Raw genomic sequence first — 17996 nt, 5'->3', positions numbered from 1 at the left:
GTTTGAGCCCCATGTTGGGCTCTGTGCTAATGGCTCAGATTCTGTGTCTCCCTCTCTCTCTGCCCCTCCCCCACTCATGCTGTCTTTCAAAAATGAATAAATGTTAAAAAAATTAAGAACCCAGATCGCTTTCAATCTGGAATATTAACTCATCCTTTCTAGGAAATGTATTAAACTTTTCTTGAGTAAATTCCTCATCTCTATTTCTCACTTCCTTTTCTGAACTTTCTATCATTCATATTTGGGACTTGCTGGTCTAACTCCACTTATTTTCTTATCTTTTCTAATTTCCTCTTATTTTCTTTTTACTCTAGTTTCTGGAAAACTCCTTCAACTTTATTTTGCAATCTTATTCTCGGAGTTTTTATTTCAGATTTCTCATTTTAACTTCTAGCTTTTCAAAGCATGCTGTTCTTATTTCATGGATGTGTCGATTTACTTATTTCTCTGAGAATATTAACTTATAACTTTTGCTTCTTTGAAACTTCCTCTCCTCCTTGAATTGACTATTTTCTCCAAGTTTCACTTTTCTTCTTGTGCCTCTTTTAGTCTGAGCTTTTCTTAAAACCTGGCGATCTTTGGCTGTTCATCACTTGAAGAATGAGGCACTAAAGGTAACTGGGCAGAGCTTATTGGGTGGTAGCCTTCAACAGGGTAACGGAAAAGGGCCTGGACTTTCCACGTGGGACCGCCAACTGTCACTGTCTCTAGGTTATTGTGGCAGACAGTTTTTCCCAGAGATAAATTCCCCAATCTCCTGCCTGAGAGAAATAAGCCAGCTGTCAGCGTTCTCACAGCTAAGTGGGGAGTAGACTGAGGTCTTACTGTTTAGGATGAAAACTTTCATGTAGTTCCTCTTGTCTCAGACCAGCATCCTTGAATTCAGCCAGGCCTGATATTCCAGGGTTAAGTCCTCTGGTTAAATACCCCCAGAGAGTATATCACTAACTGTCTTGGCTAGGAAGGGGGGAAATGTAACAATCCAAATAATTCTAGAAGAAAGAAAGAAAGAGAAAGAAGAAAGAATAAGAAAGAAAAGAAGAAAGAAAGAAAAAGAAAGAGAAAGAAAGATAAAGAAAGAAAAGAGAAAGAAAGAAAGAAGAAAGAAAGAAAAGAGGGGAGAAAAGAAAAGTAAGAAAACACTTTTAAACCAATCTTCCTGTTTTGCTACCAGGTAACTATCTGTGGCTTATTTTCGTTTTATTTTTTTTTAATTCTTTATTTATTTTGAGAGAGAGACAGCATGTGAGCAGGGAGGAGCAGAAGAGAGAGGGAGACACAGAATCGAAGCATGGCTCAGGCTCTGAGCTGTCAGCACGGAGCCCGACATGGTGCTCGAACTCACGAACCCTGAGATCATGAACCTGAGCCAAAGTTGGATGCTCAACGACTGAGCCACCCGGGCACCCCTTTTTAAAAAAAAGAAAAAAATTTTTTTAATCTTATTTATTTTTGAGAGAGAGACAGCGTGTGAACAGGGGAGGAGCAGAGAGAGAGTCTATCCGTGGCTTATACTTCCCAAGCTGTTCCAGCCAGGATTCAACCTGCACAAATTAACCTGTGCCTTGGCTTCCTCCTTTATGGATACTTAGCATTCAGGCTTTCTCTGATATGGCCCCCAGATACACTGGCCATCTGCTATCCATCTTCTGAATTTTCGTTGGCATCCCTACGTCATCTCCGTTTATGTGCTCTTGGTCCTTCGTGGGTCAGATCTTTTTTTACTCTAATTTTTAGTGGCCAGAAGGCAAACAGTATTTTCATCTACCATGTTTAAACAGTGTACGCCCTCGATGTATTTGTAAAATGAACCATAATAGTACTGATATCATTCATTTTTTATTTATTTACTTTTAAAGCTTATTTACTTATTTCGAGAGAGAGAGTGTGAGTGAGGGTGGGGCAGAGAAGAACGGGGGAGAGAGAAACCTCAAGCAGGCTCCACACTCATGCAGAGCCCAACACGGGGCTCTGCCTCACAAGCCATGAGACACGACCTGAGCAGAAATCGAGAGTCAGGTGCTTAACCAACTGAGCCCACCCAGACACCCTATATCATTCATTTTTTTAATGAAACTACTGAAGTTTGGGGTGCCTGGCTGGCTCAGTTGGAAGAATGTGTGACTCCTGATCTCAAGGTTGAGTTTGAGCCCCAGATTCGGTATAGAAATTACTCAAGTAAACTTTAAAAGTTAAAAAAGAGGGGCGCCTGGGTGGCTCGGTCGGCTTGAGCGTCCGACTTCGGCTCAGGTCATGAATCTCACGGTCCGTGAGTTTGCAGCCCCGCGTCGGGCTCTGTGTGACTGCTCAGAGCCTGGAGCACTGTTCAGGGTTCTGTGTCTCCCTCTCTCTCTGACCCTCCCCTGTTCATGCTCTGTCTCTCTCGTCTCAAAAATAAATAAAACGTTTTAAAAAAAGATTTTTTTTTTAAAAAGTTAAAAAAGAAAAGAAAAAGGAAAAAAGAAACTAACAAGATTAAGGTGAATGAGCTAATTCAGTGTTTGTCAAACTTCGGTGACTAAGGTACCACCTCATGGTTTTTCCTTATTTTTATTTTTTCTAATATTTTCTTTAGATTTTTCTATAGCCTGACTTGGATTTTTTAGCTAAATAATATCATTTTAAAAGGAACTTTATATCACAATCATCAATAGAAAGTTAGTACACAACCTATTAAAATTTGAAAATGGCTATCTATAGCTTAAAAACATCTCCCCTCTCATCATAGGTGTCACACGTAGGAAATGACGTGCTTGTGAGAAATACTGAAAACAGTGCCTAAATGGGAGGGCATGAGAAGAATCAGAGTTTCCTCCCGGCCAGTATACAATTCTGGACTCGTTTCCTGGAGACCGTACACAAACACACAACCTGCACCTTACCATATTACCTTTTCTCTGATCTAAAGTGGTTTGAGTGGTGCCCCCCACAAAAGATACGTCCAGCGTCCAGCATCTAGGAATGTGACATTATTCGTAAAAAGGGTCTTTGCAGATGTAATTAAGGGTCTCGTGACGAGATCGTCTGGAGTATGCAGGCAGGGCCCTACATCCAATGACAAGAGTCCTTGTAAGAGACAGAAGAGGAAACACAGAGAAAAGGCCACGTGAAGACAGAGGCAGATGATGACGCTGTTTTCCAAAGCCAGGCAGTACCTGGAGCCCCCAGAGGCCAGAAGAAGCAGGAAGGATTTTCTTCCTTAGAGCCTCTGGAAGGCGGGTAGCCTGCCGAAACTTCATTTTTGGACTTCTGGTCTCCCCAGCTATGACGGAATGTATTTCGGTTGTTTAAGCCACTCGGTACTGGGTGATTGGCATCCACGGGAAACAAACATGAGACCCCAAATCTGGCAGAAGAAACCACGTTGGGTAAGTACAAATCTTTGTCCCTGAGCTGGATAAACAGACTTTGGCAGCTCCTCCCTGCAAACTCCTAAAGCGTTGCTTCGGAGGCTCCTGGCTCTGCATCTGGCATCCATGGCTCCAGCAGGGAGCATCGGTCCATGACAGTCCGCGAATGGACACAGTGCATGGAGTCAAGCACCAAACCGTGGTTTCCATTAGCATGAAGTCTGGAAACTGGGCAAAGGCAAATTGTCGATACCTCTGTGCCTGGGGACCAGGGATCCTTAGCAGGCAGGAGACACAGGGACGGATATAATGTCGATTTCTCTAAAGTTCTTGAAGAAGTATAAGAAAGGTCCACAGATCTGGCTCCGGAATGAGCAGTCAAATGGCCACTGTATTAGGAGGAATGTGCTCTTTCTCCAGAACAATAGAAGAATAAATCCCTTAGCAGAGAGCCTCAGGAAAGATTATTACTTTCATAAAATATTTTTTTCCTTCCTTTCCCAGGCTGGTAAAGATTTAAAAACGGGAAGACAAATTGCACTTCGCTGCTTGTTTTTATGTGTGCGAACCAACAAATCTCTGTAAAGATCAATTAAAAAAATCAATAAGCTTCTGAAAGAACCTATGCAATCTGAACGTTCCCCAGTATAGAACCATAATGGGGGGGGAGGGGTACACAGAAAGCTTGCAGAATCACTAATTAAAGAAATCGGCTACAATGGAATCATATTTCCCTGAAATGGTTCTGAATCATCAAGTCTGGGGGCTGGAGAAGGGACACAAGAGATCATTTTGTCATCTTCCAACTCAAACGCTAAACCAGAAAAATCCTTGTCTGTTCTTTTCCATAAGCCTCCAGAAAAGAACACAAAAAAAAAAAAATTCACTCTCCCTTGACAGTGCAGCCAGTGATGTGAGTCACTGAATTAATAACCACCGAGCATTTATTTTGCACCCAGTTCGATATTAATTGGAAAGAATCTGTCTTTGGTTCAGGTCAACCAAATTCAGGTTGGCATGCCATTTGTTGGCAGTTCTATCACCCATCAACTACACATCAAGTATTAACGCGTCTACTTTTCACAACTGTTCTTTGAAGCAGTCATTCCTTGTCGTTCTTCTTATGGAGAAGAAAAGAGATCTCGTAGAAAGCTAAGATATTCTCAAACCTAGTGCATGAAATCTAACTTGTATGGTTCGATCTTTTGTGCTTTTTCCACCTCATGACACGCTTACCTTCTGCTTCCAGATGATTCTCAGCAGGTGCCTTCTTTTTTTTTTTTACGTAGGCTCTACATCCAATAGGGAGCTCGAACTCACAACCCCCAAGATCGAGAGTCCCTTGGGGGGACTCTTCCAACTCAGCCAGCCAGGTGCTGCACAAGGCGTCTTCTTGAGACAACAGAGTATAGGCATAGAGCAAGTATATGAGAACTGCCTTCATAGGCCCTTGTAGATAATACAGACTCCACCACCCACCGGCTCAGCCATGAGGAAATCGTGTCTGCTGACCGCTGAATCTGTTGCTCATTTAAAAAGAAGCAGAGTTATGCCGTACTGAGTTGTAAATAGTGAATAAAATACCACATATGAAGTGCTAAGACAAACAGCCAAGCGCTCCATGAAAAGGTGAGCTACTGTTTTCGTCTTCTCTGAGGGGCCTCTCCCCCTCCACGTTGCTGTACCTCTTTTAAAGCAGTTAGTTCCTGGGGCACCTGGCTGGCTCAGTTGGCCTGAGCGTCTGACTCTTGGTTTCAGCTCAGGTCATGAACTCGCTGTGGTGGGATTGAGCCCTGCATCAGGCTCTGTGCTGAGTGCGGAGCCTGTTTAAGTTTCTCTCTCTCATCCTCTTCCACTATCTCTGCCCCTCCCCTGTTTGTGCCCCCCCCATCTCAATCTCTCAAAAATAACTAGATAAACTTAAAAAAGGCAGTTAGTTCCCCTCCACATGGACCTGGTTATTAACCGCTTGGGTGTCTGGGTCTCCGACTAAATTTTAAGCTCCTTGAGGAACAGGTACTACCTCATTTCTTTTCCTCCTACCCCACGTGCCAGATTAACATCATGTATAGTGCAGACTGCATAAGATGTGACAAATCATTAAAGAATAAATGGCTCTCATATACTGCTCTCGGGGCTGTAAGTGGCACACCCGTTTTGGAAACTACTTTAGCAGTATCTGTTGACGTGGAACACGCACAGAGCCAGTAATCTCGCAGTTCCGTTCACTAGGCATATACGTGGCAGAAATGCCTACGTGTACACAGGAAACAATACGCGCCGGCAGGACGCTTCGTGATAGCCGAAAAGCTCAACACGGATCGCATGCCCAGCCATAGTTGATGGTGGACGAACTGCAGTGTTTATGTCATGGAATATCGTACAGCAGTGAGACCAAGTGAGCTGTGATCCACGTAACGACATGGATGAGCCTCGCAAACGTAACCCGAAACAAGAGAAACCAGAGATACGGTAGCACATACTGTGCAATTCCTTTCACATAAAGATAATTTAATGGATGGCATTAGAGGCCAGGACTGTGATTGTTCTTCGTGAGGGGTAATAACTAAGAGCATTCTAGAGAGCTTTGGGGTGCTTTTCAGGTTCTGTTTCTTCATCTTGATGATGTTTACATGGGCCCCACTCAACTTCTCAAAATTCCTCAAGTTTTGCACCTTTCTATATACATGTTTTATATCAACAAAAAAGGCTTAAGAAATGAATACATAATGGGGCACCTGGGTGGCTCAGTCAGTTAAGCATCCGACTCTTGGCTTCAGCTCGGGTCATGAACTCACGGTTTGTGAGTTCGAGCCCCACGTCGGGCTCTATGCTGTCAGCGGGGAGCCTGCTTGGAATCCCCGCTCTCCTTCTCTCTCTGCCCCTTTCCTGCTCGCTCCCTGTCTCTCAAAATAAATAACTAAACTTAAAAAAAATTAAAACAAAAGAAATGAATACATAACGAACGAATGAAGGCATCAAAAACAATGGAACACAGGGGCGCCTGGGTGACTCAGCGGGTTGAGCATCAGACTCTTGATTTCGGCTCAGGTCATGATCTCACGGTTCATGAGATGGAGCCCCTCGTCGGGCTCTGCACTGATGGCGTGGAACTTGCTTGGGATTCTCTCTTACCCCCCCCCCTCTGCTCCTTCCCTGCATGTTCTCTTTCTCAAAATAAATAAACAAAGCAAACAAACAAAGCAATGGAACACAGTTAAAAGGAAGATTTAATAAAGACCAGGATTTGGAAGAGACCCAGAATGGTGTAGCTCCATAGGACCCCATAATCCAGCTGTTTCAGACTTTTCTCACCTCGTATCTTCGATCTCCCATTATACCGTGTCCTGCCGCACATAACGATTCAGCGTGACCTACACAGATGATTTTATTGCATTCGCTGCAATTCACTGCAGATTCTTCAGTTACCTTGCATTCCTGACCCCTTAGGGTACGATGTTGAAGTCTCATTCAGGATAATGCCGGCCAAAGGATTAGGTCCCAATGTTAGTTTGAACCTATTCACTTCCTTTTAAACTATGTGGATTACTTTTCCTCCTAGCAGTAACTCAAGGTCCCAATGTTAGTTTGAACCTATTCACTTCCTTTTAAACTATGTGGATTTACTTTTCCTCTTAGGAGTAACTCAAGTAACTCAAGTAACCCTAACCACCCTCAATCACCTTAAGCTAAAGGAATTATATTTATTTTTAGCTAAAGGACCGTTGTCACAACAAAAATGTTAAACACACAACAAAGGGGGCGCCTGGGGGGCTCAGTCGGTTAAGTGTCCGACTTCGGCTCAGGTCATGACTTCACCGTTCGTGAATTTTGAGCCCCACATCGGGCTCTGCACTGAACGCTTGCTCAGAGCCTGGAGCCCGCTTCCAATTCTGTGTCTCCTTCTCTCTCTGCCCTCCCCTGCTCGCACTCTGTCTCACTCGTCTCTCGAAATAAATCAATGCAATTAAAAAAATTAAACACACAGCAAAGCTATGTCCCCACTTGTCATGGATTGCTGGTGTCTTGCCCACGTGACACCTGTTCCAGCTGTTACCGTACAGGACTCAGTACGTCTGCCATCTGTCCCTCAAAATGCAGCGGTAAGAGGAAATGCAGAGGCCAGGGCTCCTAGTGGCAGGATGATTTATGTATTTATATCCCTCGACACCAACGTCTTCAACTAATGTCTTTTACATCACTTATGTCATTTCTGCAAACTCAGATGGCCGTCATAAGAAGTGACCCCTGCCAGTTATTCCTTGGTTGGCTGAAATGTACGCTATCATATTCTTTGATTTGCTTGCAAGGAAGGAAGAGGTCATCAATTAGACAGCTAAGAAAGACTTGTATGAGAAGCTATCCTCTGCAAAGTTGACTGATTGCTTGCTTGGAGTTGTAGGATTGCAGTGGAAATCAAATGCTCAAAGAAGTCCAGGGCAATACTTCATACGAGGGTGGTTTCTTTGTTTTGTATTTTGCTAGCCACACCCACTTTACTTTCTTGAACTGAAAACCCATGGCCGTTCCTCTAGTTGCAAAGATGGAACTTTTTAGGACTTGGAGGAAAATGGTGATGTTCTCCAGGGGCCTTGGCAGCTCTCGCGTGTGTCTTGTGAGTGTTCTAAGTATAGAGGACACATGCTTTCTTCCCTAACTCTCCAATCCTTTCCCCTTGTTCTCTGATCAAATTCCTAACGATTACTCAAGGTTTTCCTAGTAAAAGAGGTTTCCGAGACCTCCTCAGAAAGTTCTAGGGGCTCTAGATTTGTGCCACCATAGTCCTTTGCACATGACTGGATTAAAGCCCGTTAACCTTGAGTTTTTAATCCTGCCAATGTCTTTCTGCCCCTACAAGAGTCTCTGTGTCTCACAGATGAAGGAGGGTTATCACAATATACATGTTACCTACTATATGCACTAAGCATTCCAAAAATGTCTGCCGAACTATCCTCCTTACTGCAGAGAAGTTCTCCTCAAAAGAAATAAAAAGGCTCAGCAAAGTCCAATATATGCTCTGTTTCAATTTTTCTATCACTCTGTCACAGAAAGAAAACAGGCTAGTTTGATGTATCGATTCTCACAAAGCCACAGGGCTTTTTCACCCCCAAACCCTGTGTTCTATGGCTGCCTAGGAATTGATTTCTGGTGACAGATTCAGTTTGTTTGTTATTTGTTTCGCGGCATGACATGTTGATGGACCTAATCACGCCACACTAACCTTTTTCTCCTTTCATGGAAACGGACTTTAAATTGCCCCTTTCCCTCACTTTGTCCATGTTGCCCAGTCTTCATGGATCATTTACAATCGCTGCTCGTGGTTGCAATGTCCCACCCGGTCCTTGGGTAAATACAATATTGCTGATTGAGATGCATCCCACTTACTTAAAATGTAACCTAGGTTTCCCCAGGCCGTGCCAGCATTGCGGTTAAAACACGATTGTCCTAACGCTAATAAAGTCGTGTACTTCTATTTCACAAATTATGGTAAGACTCCATCTAATTCAAATTGCCCCCCACACCAGATTCCTGGGGGTCACGGAGGTCGTCTCAGATCTTTGCGAACAAGTCCTCCGGCCCTACCGTGCGGACCCACCATGTTCTTCCTCCTTTGTTCCCCTTGCTCTGATATCTCCTGTTGGTTCTGGCCCTGGAACCATCATGGAGCTGCCTGATGTCTTCTGTGGTTCTGTTAATACCCGCTGAATACCCACTAACACCCACTCCTCCATTTGAGATAAAAGCTAGTTCGACCAGCTCCCAGGTGGCTGGGTCTGTGCTGTGCTCGGGAGTAACTCGGGACCGGGAAAATTCCCGGTCCCCATGCAACTCTCCACCACAGCAGCCTACAAACAGCACTACCTTAGGGACTCCACATCTTACAGTGCTTTGCTGGAACACTTCTTTCAGGTTTTATCCTCAGTCCCCTCTTCTTAGGATCAGGCAAGAGCATGGTAGGTAGGTCACGAACAAGCTCAGTGGCAGACATGGGCACTATTCAAAATGACCTTGCACTCCTATATAAACCACTGTATTCCAGACAAAATCCTTTGTCCAAACCCTGTCTTTGCTCAGAGTATCTTCCCCAAGAGGCTCCTAGTCCATGGTGACTTTACAATGCTCGTGGGCATGTTCCAGAGATCTTTAGACGTGGCAGTTACATCTGCATCACAGCATGACTGTAGTTCGGGATCAGATGAGCCCCTCTTTACACAATAGAGACCTCGCAGCTACACCTCTGTGTTGTGTCTTCCGATTGCCCCATGCCGTAGGTTTCCCTGTCCATAGATCACACACCACGTTTAAAATTGTTCTGTTTCTGGGACTTCTGTCACCTGGTCAGCTCAATTCGATTCAGTAAGAATTTACTGAGCACTTTCAATAAGCCAGACATTTGCCAGTCCTAGGAATGCAGCGATACATAAAACAGGAACCCTGTACCCCAGGGCTAGTTTCTAGCCTCCTGGAAAGACGATTATTTATCATGAGGACCGATAACTTTTACAATAGTAGTTAACTACAGATGCCATGAGAGCACAAGAGGAAAAATGTACAAAGGTTTTGTTGGCTTGGAGGTCAGAGGAGGCTCCCTGAAGGGGATAATGCCCAATCGGGGGCTGAAGGACAAGTAGGCACCCCCTGAATCAGGAAGGTGGAAAGAACATAACGAACCAAGATGCTGAGGCATGAGCCTACGGAGTTCTTGGGGCAACTCCAAGTAATTGGGTATTACTGAATCACAGGTGAAGGATTAGGGAAGGGTAGTGGTAGGAGGTTGTATCTATTTGTGGATGCTAAGGCTTACGACCATATCTTTATATTTAGTGCAATCCCCAGCTCTAAATCATGAGGATTTGCATCTTCTCTATGAGGTTTGCCAAAAGAAAATGTAACAATCCTAACCACCTGTCACTTCGATAAAAGAAGAGGCAGTCTTTCAATTAGGAAAATACTTGTCATGAGGGAAAGCAAACAGCAAAGATAAAAATAGTCTCTGCTGTAGGTTCTTTTATCACTGGTGACCTACCTTCCACAGTTTTCTACTTACTGTTTCTGAAGGTCTTTAATGGTTGAGCACCTATGCCCCAGATTATTTCCAAGAAAGAGAATTCAGATGCTGGTACTCTATCGGTGAGGCGACTGCCAAGCTCCCATCTTTGACCCAGAGGACTCGAATAGCTATTAGGTTTGGTCAGATTTTTCATATGTTTAAATTAGAAGGCTTGGGACACCTGGGTGGCTCAGTCGGTTAAGGGTCTGACTTTGGCTCAGGTCACCATCTCACGGTTTGTGGGTTTGAGCCCCATGTCAGGCTCTGTGCTGACAGCTCGGAGCCTGGAGCCTGCTTCGAATTCTGTGTCTCCTCTCTCTCTCTCTCTCTCTCTCTCTCAAAAATAAATACATAAACATTTAAAATCAGAAGGCCGTTACCCAGAGTAAATGGGTCCCTCTGAATTTGTTAGTCCAAATATGTAGTACAATACAAACGAGAGGGGTGCAATATTAAATTAATTAGGATTGGCTAACCACTGTAACAACAAACAAGCCAGCAGATTAATACAATAACCACTTTCCCTTGCTCACCTTGTAGTCCAATATGGTAGACAGGGAGCCCTGATCCACACAGTCATTTATGTATCCAGGCTTCATGCACCTTGTGGCATGACCATCTTCAACAATCGGTCTTTAGAATTGCCACAAAAGAGGAGTGTGTAAGGGATCCCATGAGCAGGAAGGGTATATCAACACTTTTGCATACATTCTGACTTGTGGAACTTGGACACAGAGTCTTAATGGAATTGCAAGGGAAACTTGGAAGTATGGTCTTCCCGGGTGCCCAAGAAGAAAATGAAACCGTTCAGGCCAAACACATAGCGCTGCTTCAAACACATTAAGGGAGAAGAGAGAACGAGGGCTGACCACGGACTTTTGCAAAGTTGACGGCTGACACAGAGAAGCAAAGAGAAAACATGGAGTTATTGCCCCATTATATCTTTGTATTGAGCGCTGGACCATTTGCAGGTGATAACCCAGGATGGACACACCATCCTAGGCATGCAGAATGGCAGACGAGAAACTTCTCTACTTTTGTGCTGGGATACTTATCTTTGTGAGTTCAACATTTTTTTTAATGTTTATTTTTTTGAGACAGGGAGAGACAGCATGAACGGGGGAGGGTCAGAGAGAGAGGGGACACAGAATCCGAAACGGGCTCCAGGCTCTGAGCCGTCAGCACAGAGCCCGACGCGGGGCTCGAACTCACGGACTGTGAGATCGTGACCTGAGCCGAAGTCGGATGCCTAACCGACTGAGCCACCCAGGCGCCCCAGAGTGAGTTCAACATTTGAAAGAGGTCTGGAAAGCTGCTGGAGCAAACCAGAGAATGGAGCATGGAACTTTCTAAGCTCTAAGAGTTTGTGAGTTTTACTAGCAAATACTATAGTCTGAGAGATGGCCTTTAATATTTTCCATTCTGTGTCTATTACTTTTAAGACTGTTGGCAATTTTTTCCCATATAACAAGATGTCACATTCATAAGAACACTTGGCAACACTCATCTCCAAAGGCTGTTCCTCACTGCCCATGGTTGCAATAGAATCAAATTAAATTCGGGAGAAAAATGTACCTTTTTATCATCCAGGAGCAAATATCTACCTAATGATAGAGCCCATGTAACATTTACACATAGATCTAAAACATTAGCATCTTGGGGAAAATGACAGAAAACTAAGAAGGTCATTTTGGCTCATTAGATCAGCTTCTTGCAAAAAGCTTCACAGACCTTGGAGCTAATTCCACATTTTTTATGTTTACCATTTCACTGACTCACTATTTTGTGAAGATTAGCTTTTCTTCAATTCCCCTAAAAAAGTCACAAAACCTCTTCTTATAAGCATGAGATATTATATGAAATACAAAGCAACAGAATAGTTTGTGGAGAGGCATTGTATCTCAAGAAATACATTTACGATGCCGGTGTGATACAGTTATTTTGTGTAGGAATTTTATATCTCAACATTCTTTCCCTTTCTGCCTTCCTTCCTCTACCTTTTGATAATTGTCATCATGAATATTATTATTTTGACAGACAGGATAATGCACGTCAGTTTCTCACCATGCTGGCATAGGGATCAAGTGAGACAACATACACGTAATCATCTTTGAAGTACGAAAATGTTGCAGTGGCTCTATCACTTGGCCCTATGCAGGCAGAGTGGGCCTCTCTCCACAGCCCCGTGTGCATTGGCCCATGACAGCCTTGTCCCCTTGGACCGTGTATCTATCATGGAGTCAGAACTCTGGGACAGAAACGTGTTTGTGATTGGCTGGGGAAAGGGGTGCTGTGACAACACAGTGGGCATGCATGCGAAATGCGGTAGGCACCAAGTAGGGCCCCAGAATCAATCCATACCCCATCTGAACATAGAGTTGTCAATGTCCTCTATCCTTAGGCAGGAAGACATTAACTACCTCTCAGCCTACTTTCCTACTTAGGTCCATACGCTGACAAGGAGAATTTCGCTTTTGCCCCCGACTCCAGAAATGTTGGAGAAAATTCATCTGATCTGGTCAATCTCCCTCCACAGGAGGTTGGGAGATTAGAAAGAGCATGATATGTTTTAGACCAGAAAGATCTATTTTCTAACTTTTTCTTCCATCCTCTTTGTTGTTCTTTCTGTCTGAGAATGGGTTGCGAGACAAGATTAACAAGTCTCCACACACCTGGATGGATAAGGGTACAGATCCAATCCATGGGCAGGTCCTTACTTTTCGATTTGGAGGAAGGTGGGAGGCAGAGGAAGAGAGAGGTTTATTTGAAAGGATTGATTCACATGTTATAGAGGCTGAGATTATAGAGGCTGCAGTCAGCAAGGGGAAATACAGGACGCCAGGTGTACGGTTTCAGTCTGAGTCCGAAGGCACGAGGATCAGGAAACCCAATGGTAGGAGTTCCAATCCGAGTCTGAATCTGAAGGCAGGAAATGACCAATATCCCGGCTCAAAGACTGTCTGGGAAAGAATTCTTTCTTACTCCTTCCGATCAATTCAGGCTTTTGGTTGTTCTCAGTCTACACATTTCAACGTTGTTCTCACCCAGAAACACCCTGAGACACAACCCAGAATAGGTGGCACACAAAGACACAATGTCTCATCCTTTGCTAGGGAATTATTTGTCCTACGTGATTAAAGCCAGTGGTGAGACCACCGTTTGACTCCTCATCTCTTCTCAATGGGTTGGAACCCAGAGCAGAGGGGTGGTGAGGCGTTGGCTGCAGCAAGCAGAGTGGACCCTGTGCTGGAGAGCCTCGGTGATCACATGCGAGCAGAGTCGGGAAAGGCAGGCACTGGTAAAACCAACCACCATGTAGTCCCTCAACTCCACAAACACATATCCCATCCCTAGATAAGTAGGCAAATAAGATAATAAGTATATGCCTAGAACATTTGTTATAGGATAAATGGTGCCAAGAGATGCGCCTACAGGACAGGAGAACTCAACCCTTGGCGCCTTCAGGGTGTATCTAGATGATCCCCCCCAACATACTGGTTTCTTAGTTTCTTGAAAGTCTCTCCTCCAATGATCCCATCCCATCTTCATTACTCAAGCCTAGGAGCTCATCCTCAACCTTGTCATCACCCATAATGAACAACTCCGATTAGTTCATGCCCCACCCTCCGACCACCACCTTGCAAGTTCCACTCACTCATCCAATCCCTCCACCTCCCCCTCCGCAGTGTCCACTCCTCCACTGACCCTCCCATTGACTTTCAGCCCTTAACATTCTGTCCTCCTCCAGGGGCACCCATCTGACTCTTGATTTTGGCTCAGGTCATGGTCCCAGGGTCGTGGGATCGAGCCCCAAGTCTGGCTCCATGCCGAGTGCGAAGCCTGCTTAAGATTTTCTCTCTCTCAGGCTCTGGGTGGCTCAGTCGGTTAAGCCTCCGACTTTGGCTCCGGTCATGATCTCATGGCTCGTGAGTTCAAGCCCCCATATGGGGCTCTCTGCTGTCAGCACAGAGCCTGCTTCAGATCCTCTGTTTCCCTCACTCTCTGCCCCTCCCCCACTAGCGCACGCTCGCGCGCTCTCTCTCTCTCTCTCTCTCTCTCCCCTCAAAAATAAATATGCACTTTAAAAAAGAAAAAAGATTCTCTCTCCCTTTGCCTCTCTCCCTCCCCCTCTCTCTCTCAAATAAAATTTTAAAAAATACATTAAAAAAAATTCTGTCCTCCCAACCAGTTTCAATGCTACAGTCAGTTAGCATAGACCTGTGGTTCCTTCACCTCTCTGAACCACCCCTCACTTCACTCGCTAGAAAAACAAAAAATCACCAATCCAGTCATGCTTGCCCTTGTGCAACTGAACATGCCTGGGGAGAAAACACCCAACCACTGTTAAATTGTTAAATCGACTGATGTCGATTTAAATCTATGACCAGGAAAAATCAGTCAATCAATCAATCAATCAATCAATCAGTCTAACACCAGGAACTCAAAAGGGGCCTTAACACTGCTCAGCAATCATCTCAACCTTCCCTGCTCTACTCACTCCTCCACACTCCTAGATCACTATTGTAAAACTCCTCTCTCACCAAATCTTTGTCATTGCCTCTCCTAAGCTCATTTTCAGTGGATAAGCTTGCTTTCTGCGTTGAAAATGGAAGTAATCAGATGAGAAACCCCACACCCTCGTACACATCTGCATTTCCCTCTAGGGGGTGACCATGGATGGGCTTCCCACAATCCTATCCAAGGCAAAGTCTTCCTCTTGTGCTCTGGACTGCATCCCTCTTGACAACATCTCTCCCACCTTTATTTATTTTTTTTTTTTAATTTTTTTTTCAACGTTTTTTTTATTTATTTTTGGGACAGAGAGAGACAGAGCATGAACAGGGGAGGCGCAGAGAGAGAGGGAGACACAGAATTGGAAACAGGCTCCAGGCTCTGAGCCATCAGCCCCGAGCCCGACGCGGGGCTCGAACTCACGGACCGCGAGATCGTGACCTGGCTGAAGTCGGACGCTTAACCGACTGCGCCACCCAGGTGCCCCTCTCCCACCTTTATTTAATGAAACTTCTCTCTTCTCTAGACCATTTATCTCCAACAGCTAGTGCTCTATGTCCTTGCTTCCTTTTACAGCAAACCTCCTTTCAAGTGTTCACTATATTGCTGCCTCCATTTTCTCTCCTTAAATCCATTCCAGTCAAGATTTCAACTCCTGGCACCCTCAACGAAAGTGTTCTTTTCATGGCTGCACAAAGATACTCGCGTTGTTAATCCACTGGTCAGTTCTCAGCCTTTTTACCGGACCCGTCAGCATCGGCTGACACCATTGGTTACCTCCTCCTGCTTGACTTTGACACCTCTTTCTTCATTTGGCTTCCAGGACGCCACACACCCTTTTGTGTTTCTATCTAAAGGGGTGATCATTCTTGCTCAGTTGTCTTTGCTCCTCGCTCCCTACATGCCCTTCCTGAAGTGTCCTTGCGCTTGGCCCTAGATTTCCTTCTCTCTTCTGTCTCCACTCACTCCCATGTGATCCCAATCCCGTCTCGTGGCTTCAAATGCCAACTATACACCAACAGCTCACAAGTTCTTATGTCCAGCCCAAGCCCGTCTTCTGAACGCTAGACTCATATTTTCAACTTCACATCTCCACCGATTTGTACAAGACTTCCCAAACATGTCTAAAACTTAATTCCTCATCTTTCCAATCCCCTCCCCACAAAAAATGTGCTTTCGTACACAGCCCTCTTTATCTCAATCCATGGGAACCCCGTCACTGTGATTTCTCAGACCAAAAACACTAAAGCTCCCTGTGACTCCTTTCTTTTACTCTCCGATGTCAGGAAATCCTACTGGCTCTACCTCCAAAATACATGCACCGCCATCTCCTCACACCTGAATGGCTTTAATAATCTCCTAACTCATCTTCCTTCTGCTACATTTGTTTTCCGATGGTCTATTCTGGACACAGGAAGCAGAGGGGCCCTTTTTAAACATTAAGTCAGATTAAATCTCTGCTCTGCTCAAAGTCCTCCTATGGATCCCAATTTTAGAATTCTTACAAAGTCCTTACTCTAGCCTCCTGCAAGACCTTTCCTGATCTGGGCTCTGTCACTCCCTCGACCTTGTTCGCTCTCTCTATTCCAGCTACTATAGCATCCTTGCCCTTCTCTAGATATTCCAGACCTACTCCCGCCTCAGGACCTCTATACTATCTATTACCCCTATCTGGATTATTTCTGCCCACATAAGTCCCTGGCTCACTTCCTCACCCCCACATGTCTTCACTACAATGCCACCTTCTTGGCGAGGCCTACCATGGCCGCCTATCTGAAACGGCACTCGCCCCCAAGTGCCATATTCCCTCACCACGTTCTACACTTTCTTTTTCTGTAGCACTACACACCTAACGTTTTGTGAAATTTACTTATTATGTTTATATTTTGTTTCCCTCTGCCTGGAATGCAACCTCTCAAAGAAAAATACCTATGGCACCTTTTGTTCACTGATGAATTCTAAGCATTTGAAATGGAGCCTGGCACATATGAGGCACTCAGTCGACATTTGTTGAATGCAGGAATGAACTCACAGACGCATGAATAAAAATAAATAGGAATTTGTGGGTAACGGGAATAGCAACGAGGCAGGAAGGAGCCCATGGTGAAACGTGCCCAGGGAGAAACCCCTGGGAACAGAGAAGGCTAAAGACTTCTAAGGGTGAATAAAATTAAATTTTCTATCATTGCCTCACTGCACTATATAGCCTTCTTTTGGTGGTTACAAAAATGGCCATGAGTTCTTTAACATATCTCCCATTGAGAGGTAGGGGTCTATGTTCCCCATCCTTGAGTAAGTGCAGGCTTACGGGTGCTCCGAGCAGAGGCTGGATCACACAAGATCGATCTTACGTTTTCTGACGGGTTGCCTCAAATGGTTGCTCTAGAGATCCCCCTCTTGGAATCCAGCCTTGTTGTGAGAAGCATTAGCCACATGAAGAGGCCGTGGGTAAGCGCCCCAGTGGACAGTCCTAGCTGGGCACGGCCTTTGAGTCACACGCAGATGATTCAGGGAACCCCCCGACCCTACTCCACTCCACTGAAATTGTCACCCCCAGTTGAGGCCTCACGTATTGGGGAGTAGAGAAACCCTCTCCGCAGGGCACTGCCCGCATTCCTGATTTTTTTAAAAAACAATGACCGTAATAAAATTACTGCTGTTTCATATCATTAAGTTCCAGGCGGTTTGTGACATGGCAGTAGTTAACTGGGACAATCCCTCCTCCAAAATCACACGCGGGACCAGTGTGACCGGAACACGTTTGTGGAGAAGAGTCAGTGAGGGCAGAGAGTGAAGAACCAACCCAGAAGGTGAAACTAATTTAGAGACAAGAGTCTTCCAGAAGCCAAACCTCAGGGGCAGCCGTGACCGGACAGAGTACAAGTGTCTAGAAACTAGCAGAAATTTTGAGGAATCTGGACCGCATGGATGGCGCGGTAGGGGCTTGACGTCAGTGATGGCAGGTGGTCACCTGAGAGGAAAACAGAGGGTTTTGCATGTTTGGGCTGATTCTATGTTAGGTATTATTCAGGATCCAAGTGTGGGGTGTCGGAGATTGCCCCAGTAATTCACTGCATCTACCA

General features: G+C 44.9%; 1 long non-coding RNA gene across 5 annotated transcripts in view; it reads right to left on the bottom strand.

Moving 5' to 3' along the window:
* LOC115506115 overlaps positions 1 to 17996 on the bottom strand; it is a 131232-nt gene that overhangs the window by 77839 nt on the left and 35397 nt on the right. The gene's annotated exons all lie outside the window — the stretch shown is intronic.

Source organism: Lynx canadensis, chromosome F2, assembly GCF_007474595.2.
Source record: "Lynx canadensis isolate LIC74 chromosome F2, mLynCan4.pri.v2, whole genome shotgun sequence".
In the NCBI taxonomy this organism is placed as follows: Eukaryota; Metazoa; Chordata; class Mammalia; order Carnivora; family Felidae; genus Lynx; species Lynx canadensis.
This window is presented reverse-complemented; position numbering and strand designations above follow the sequence as displayed.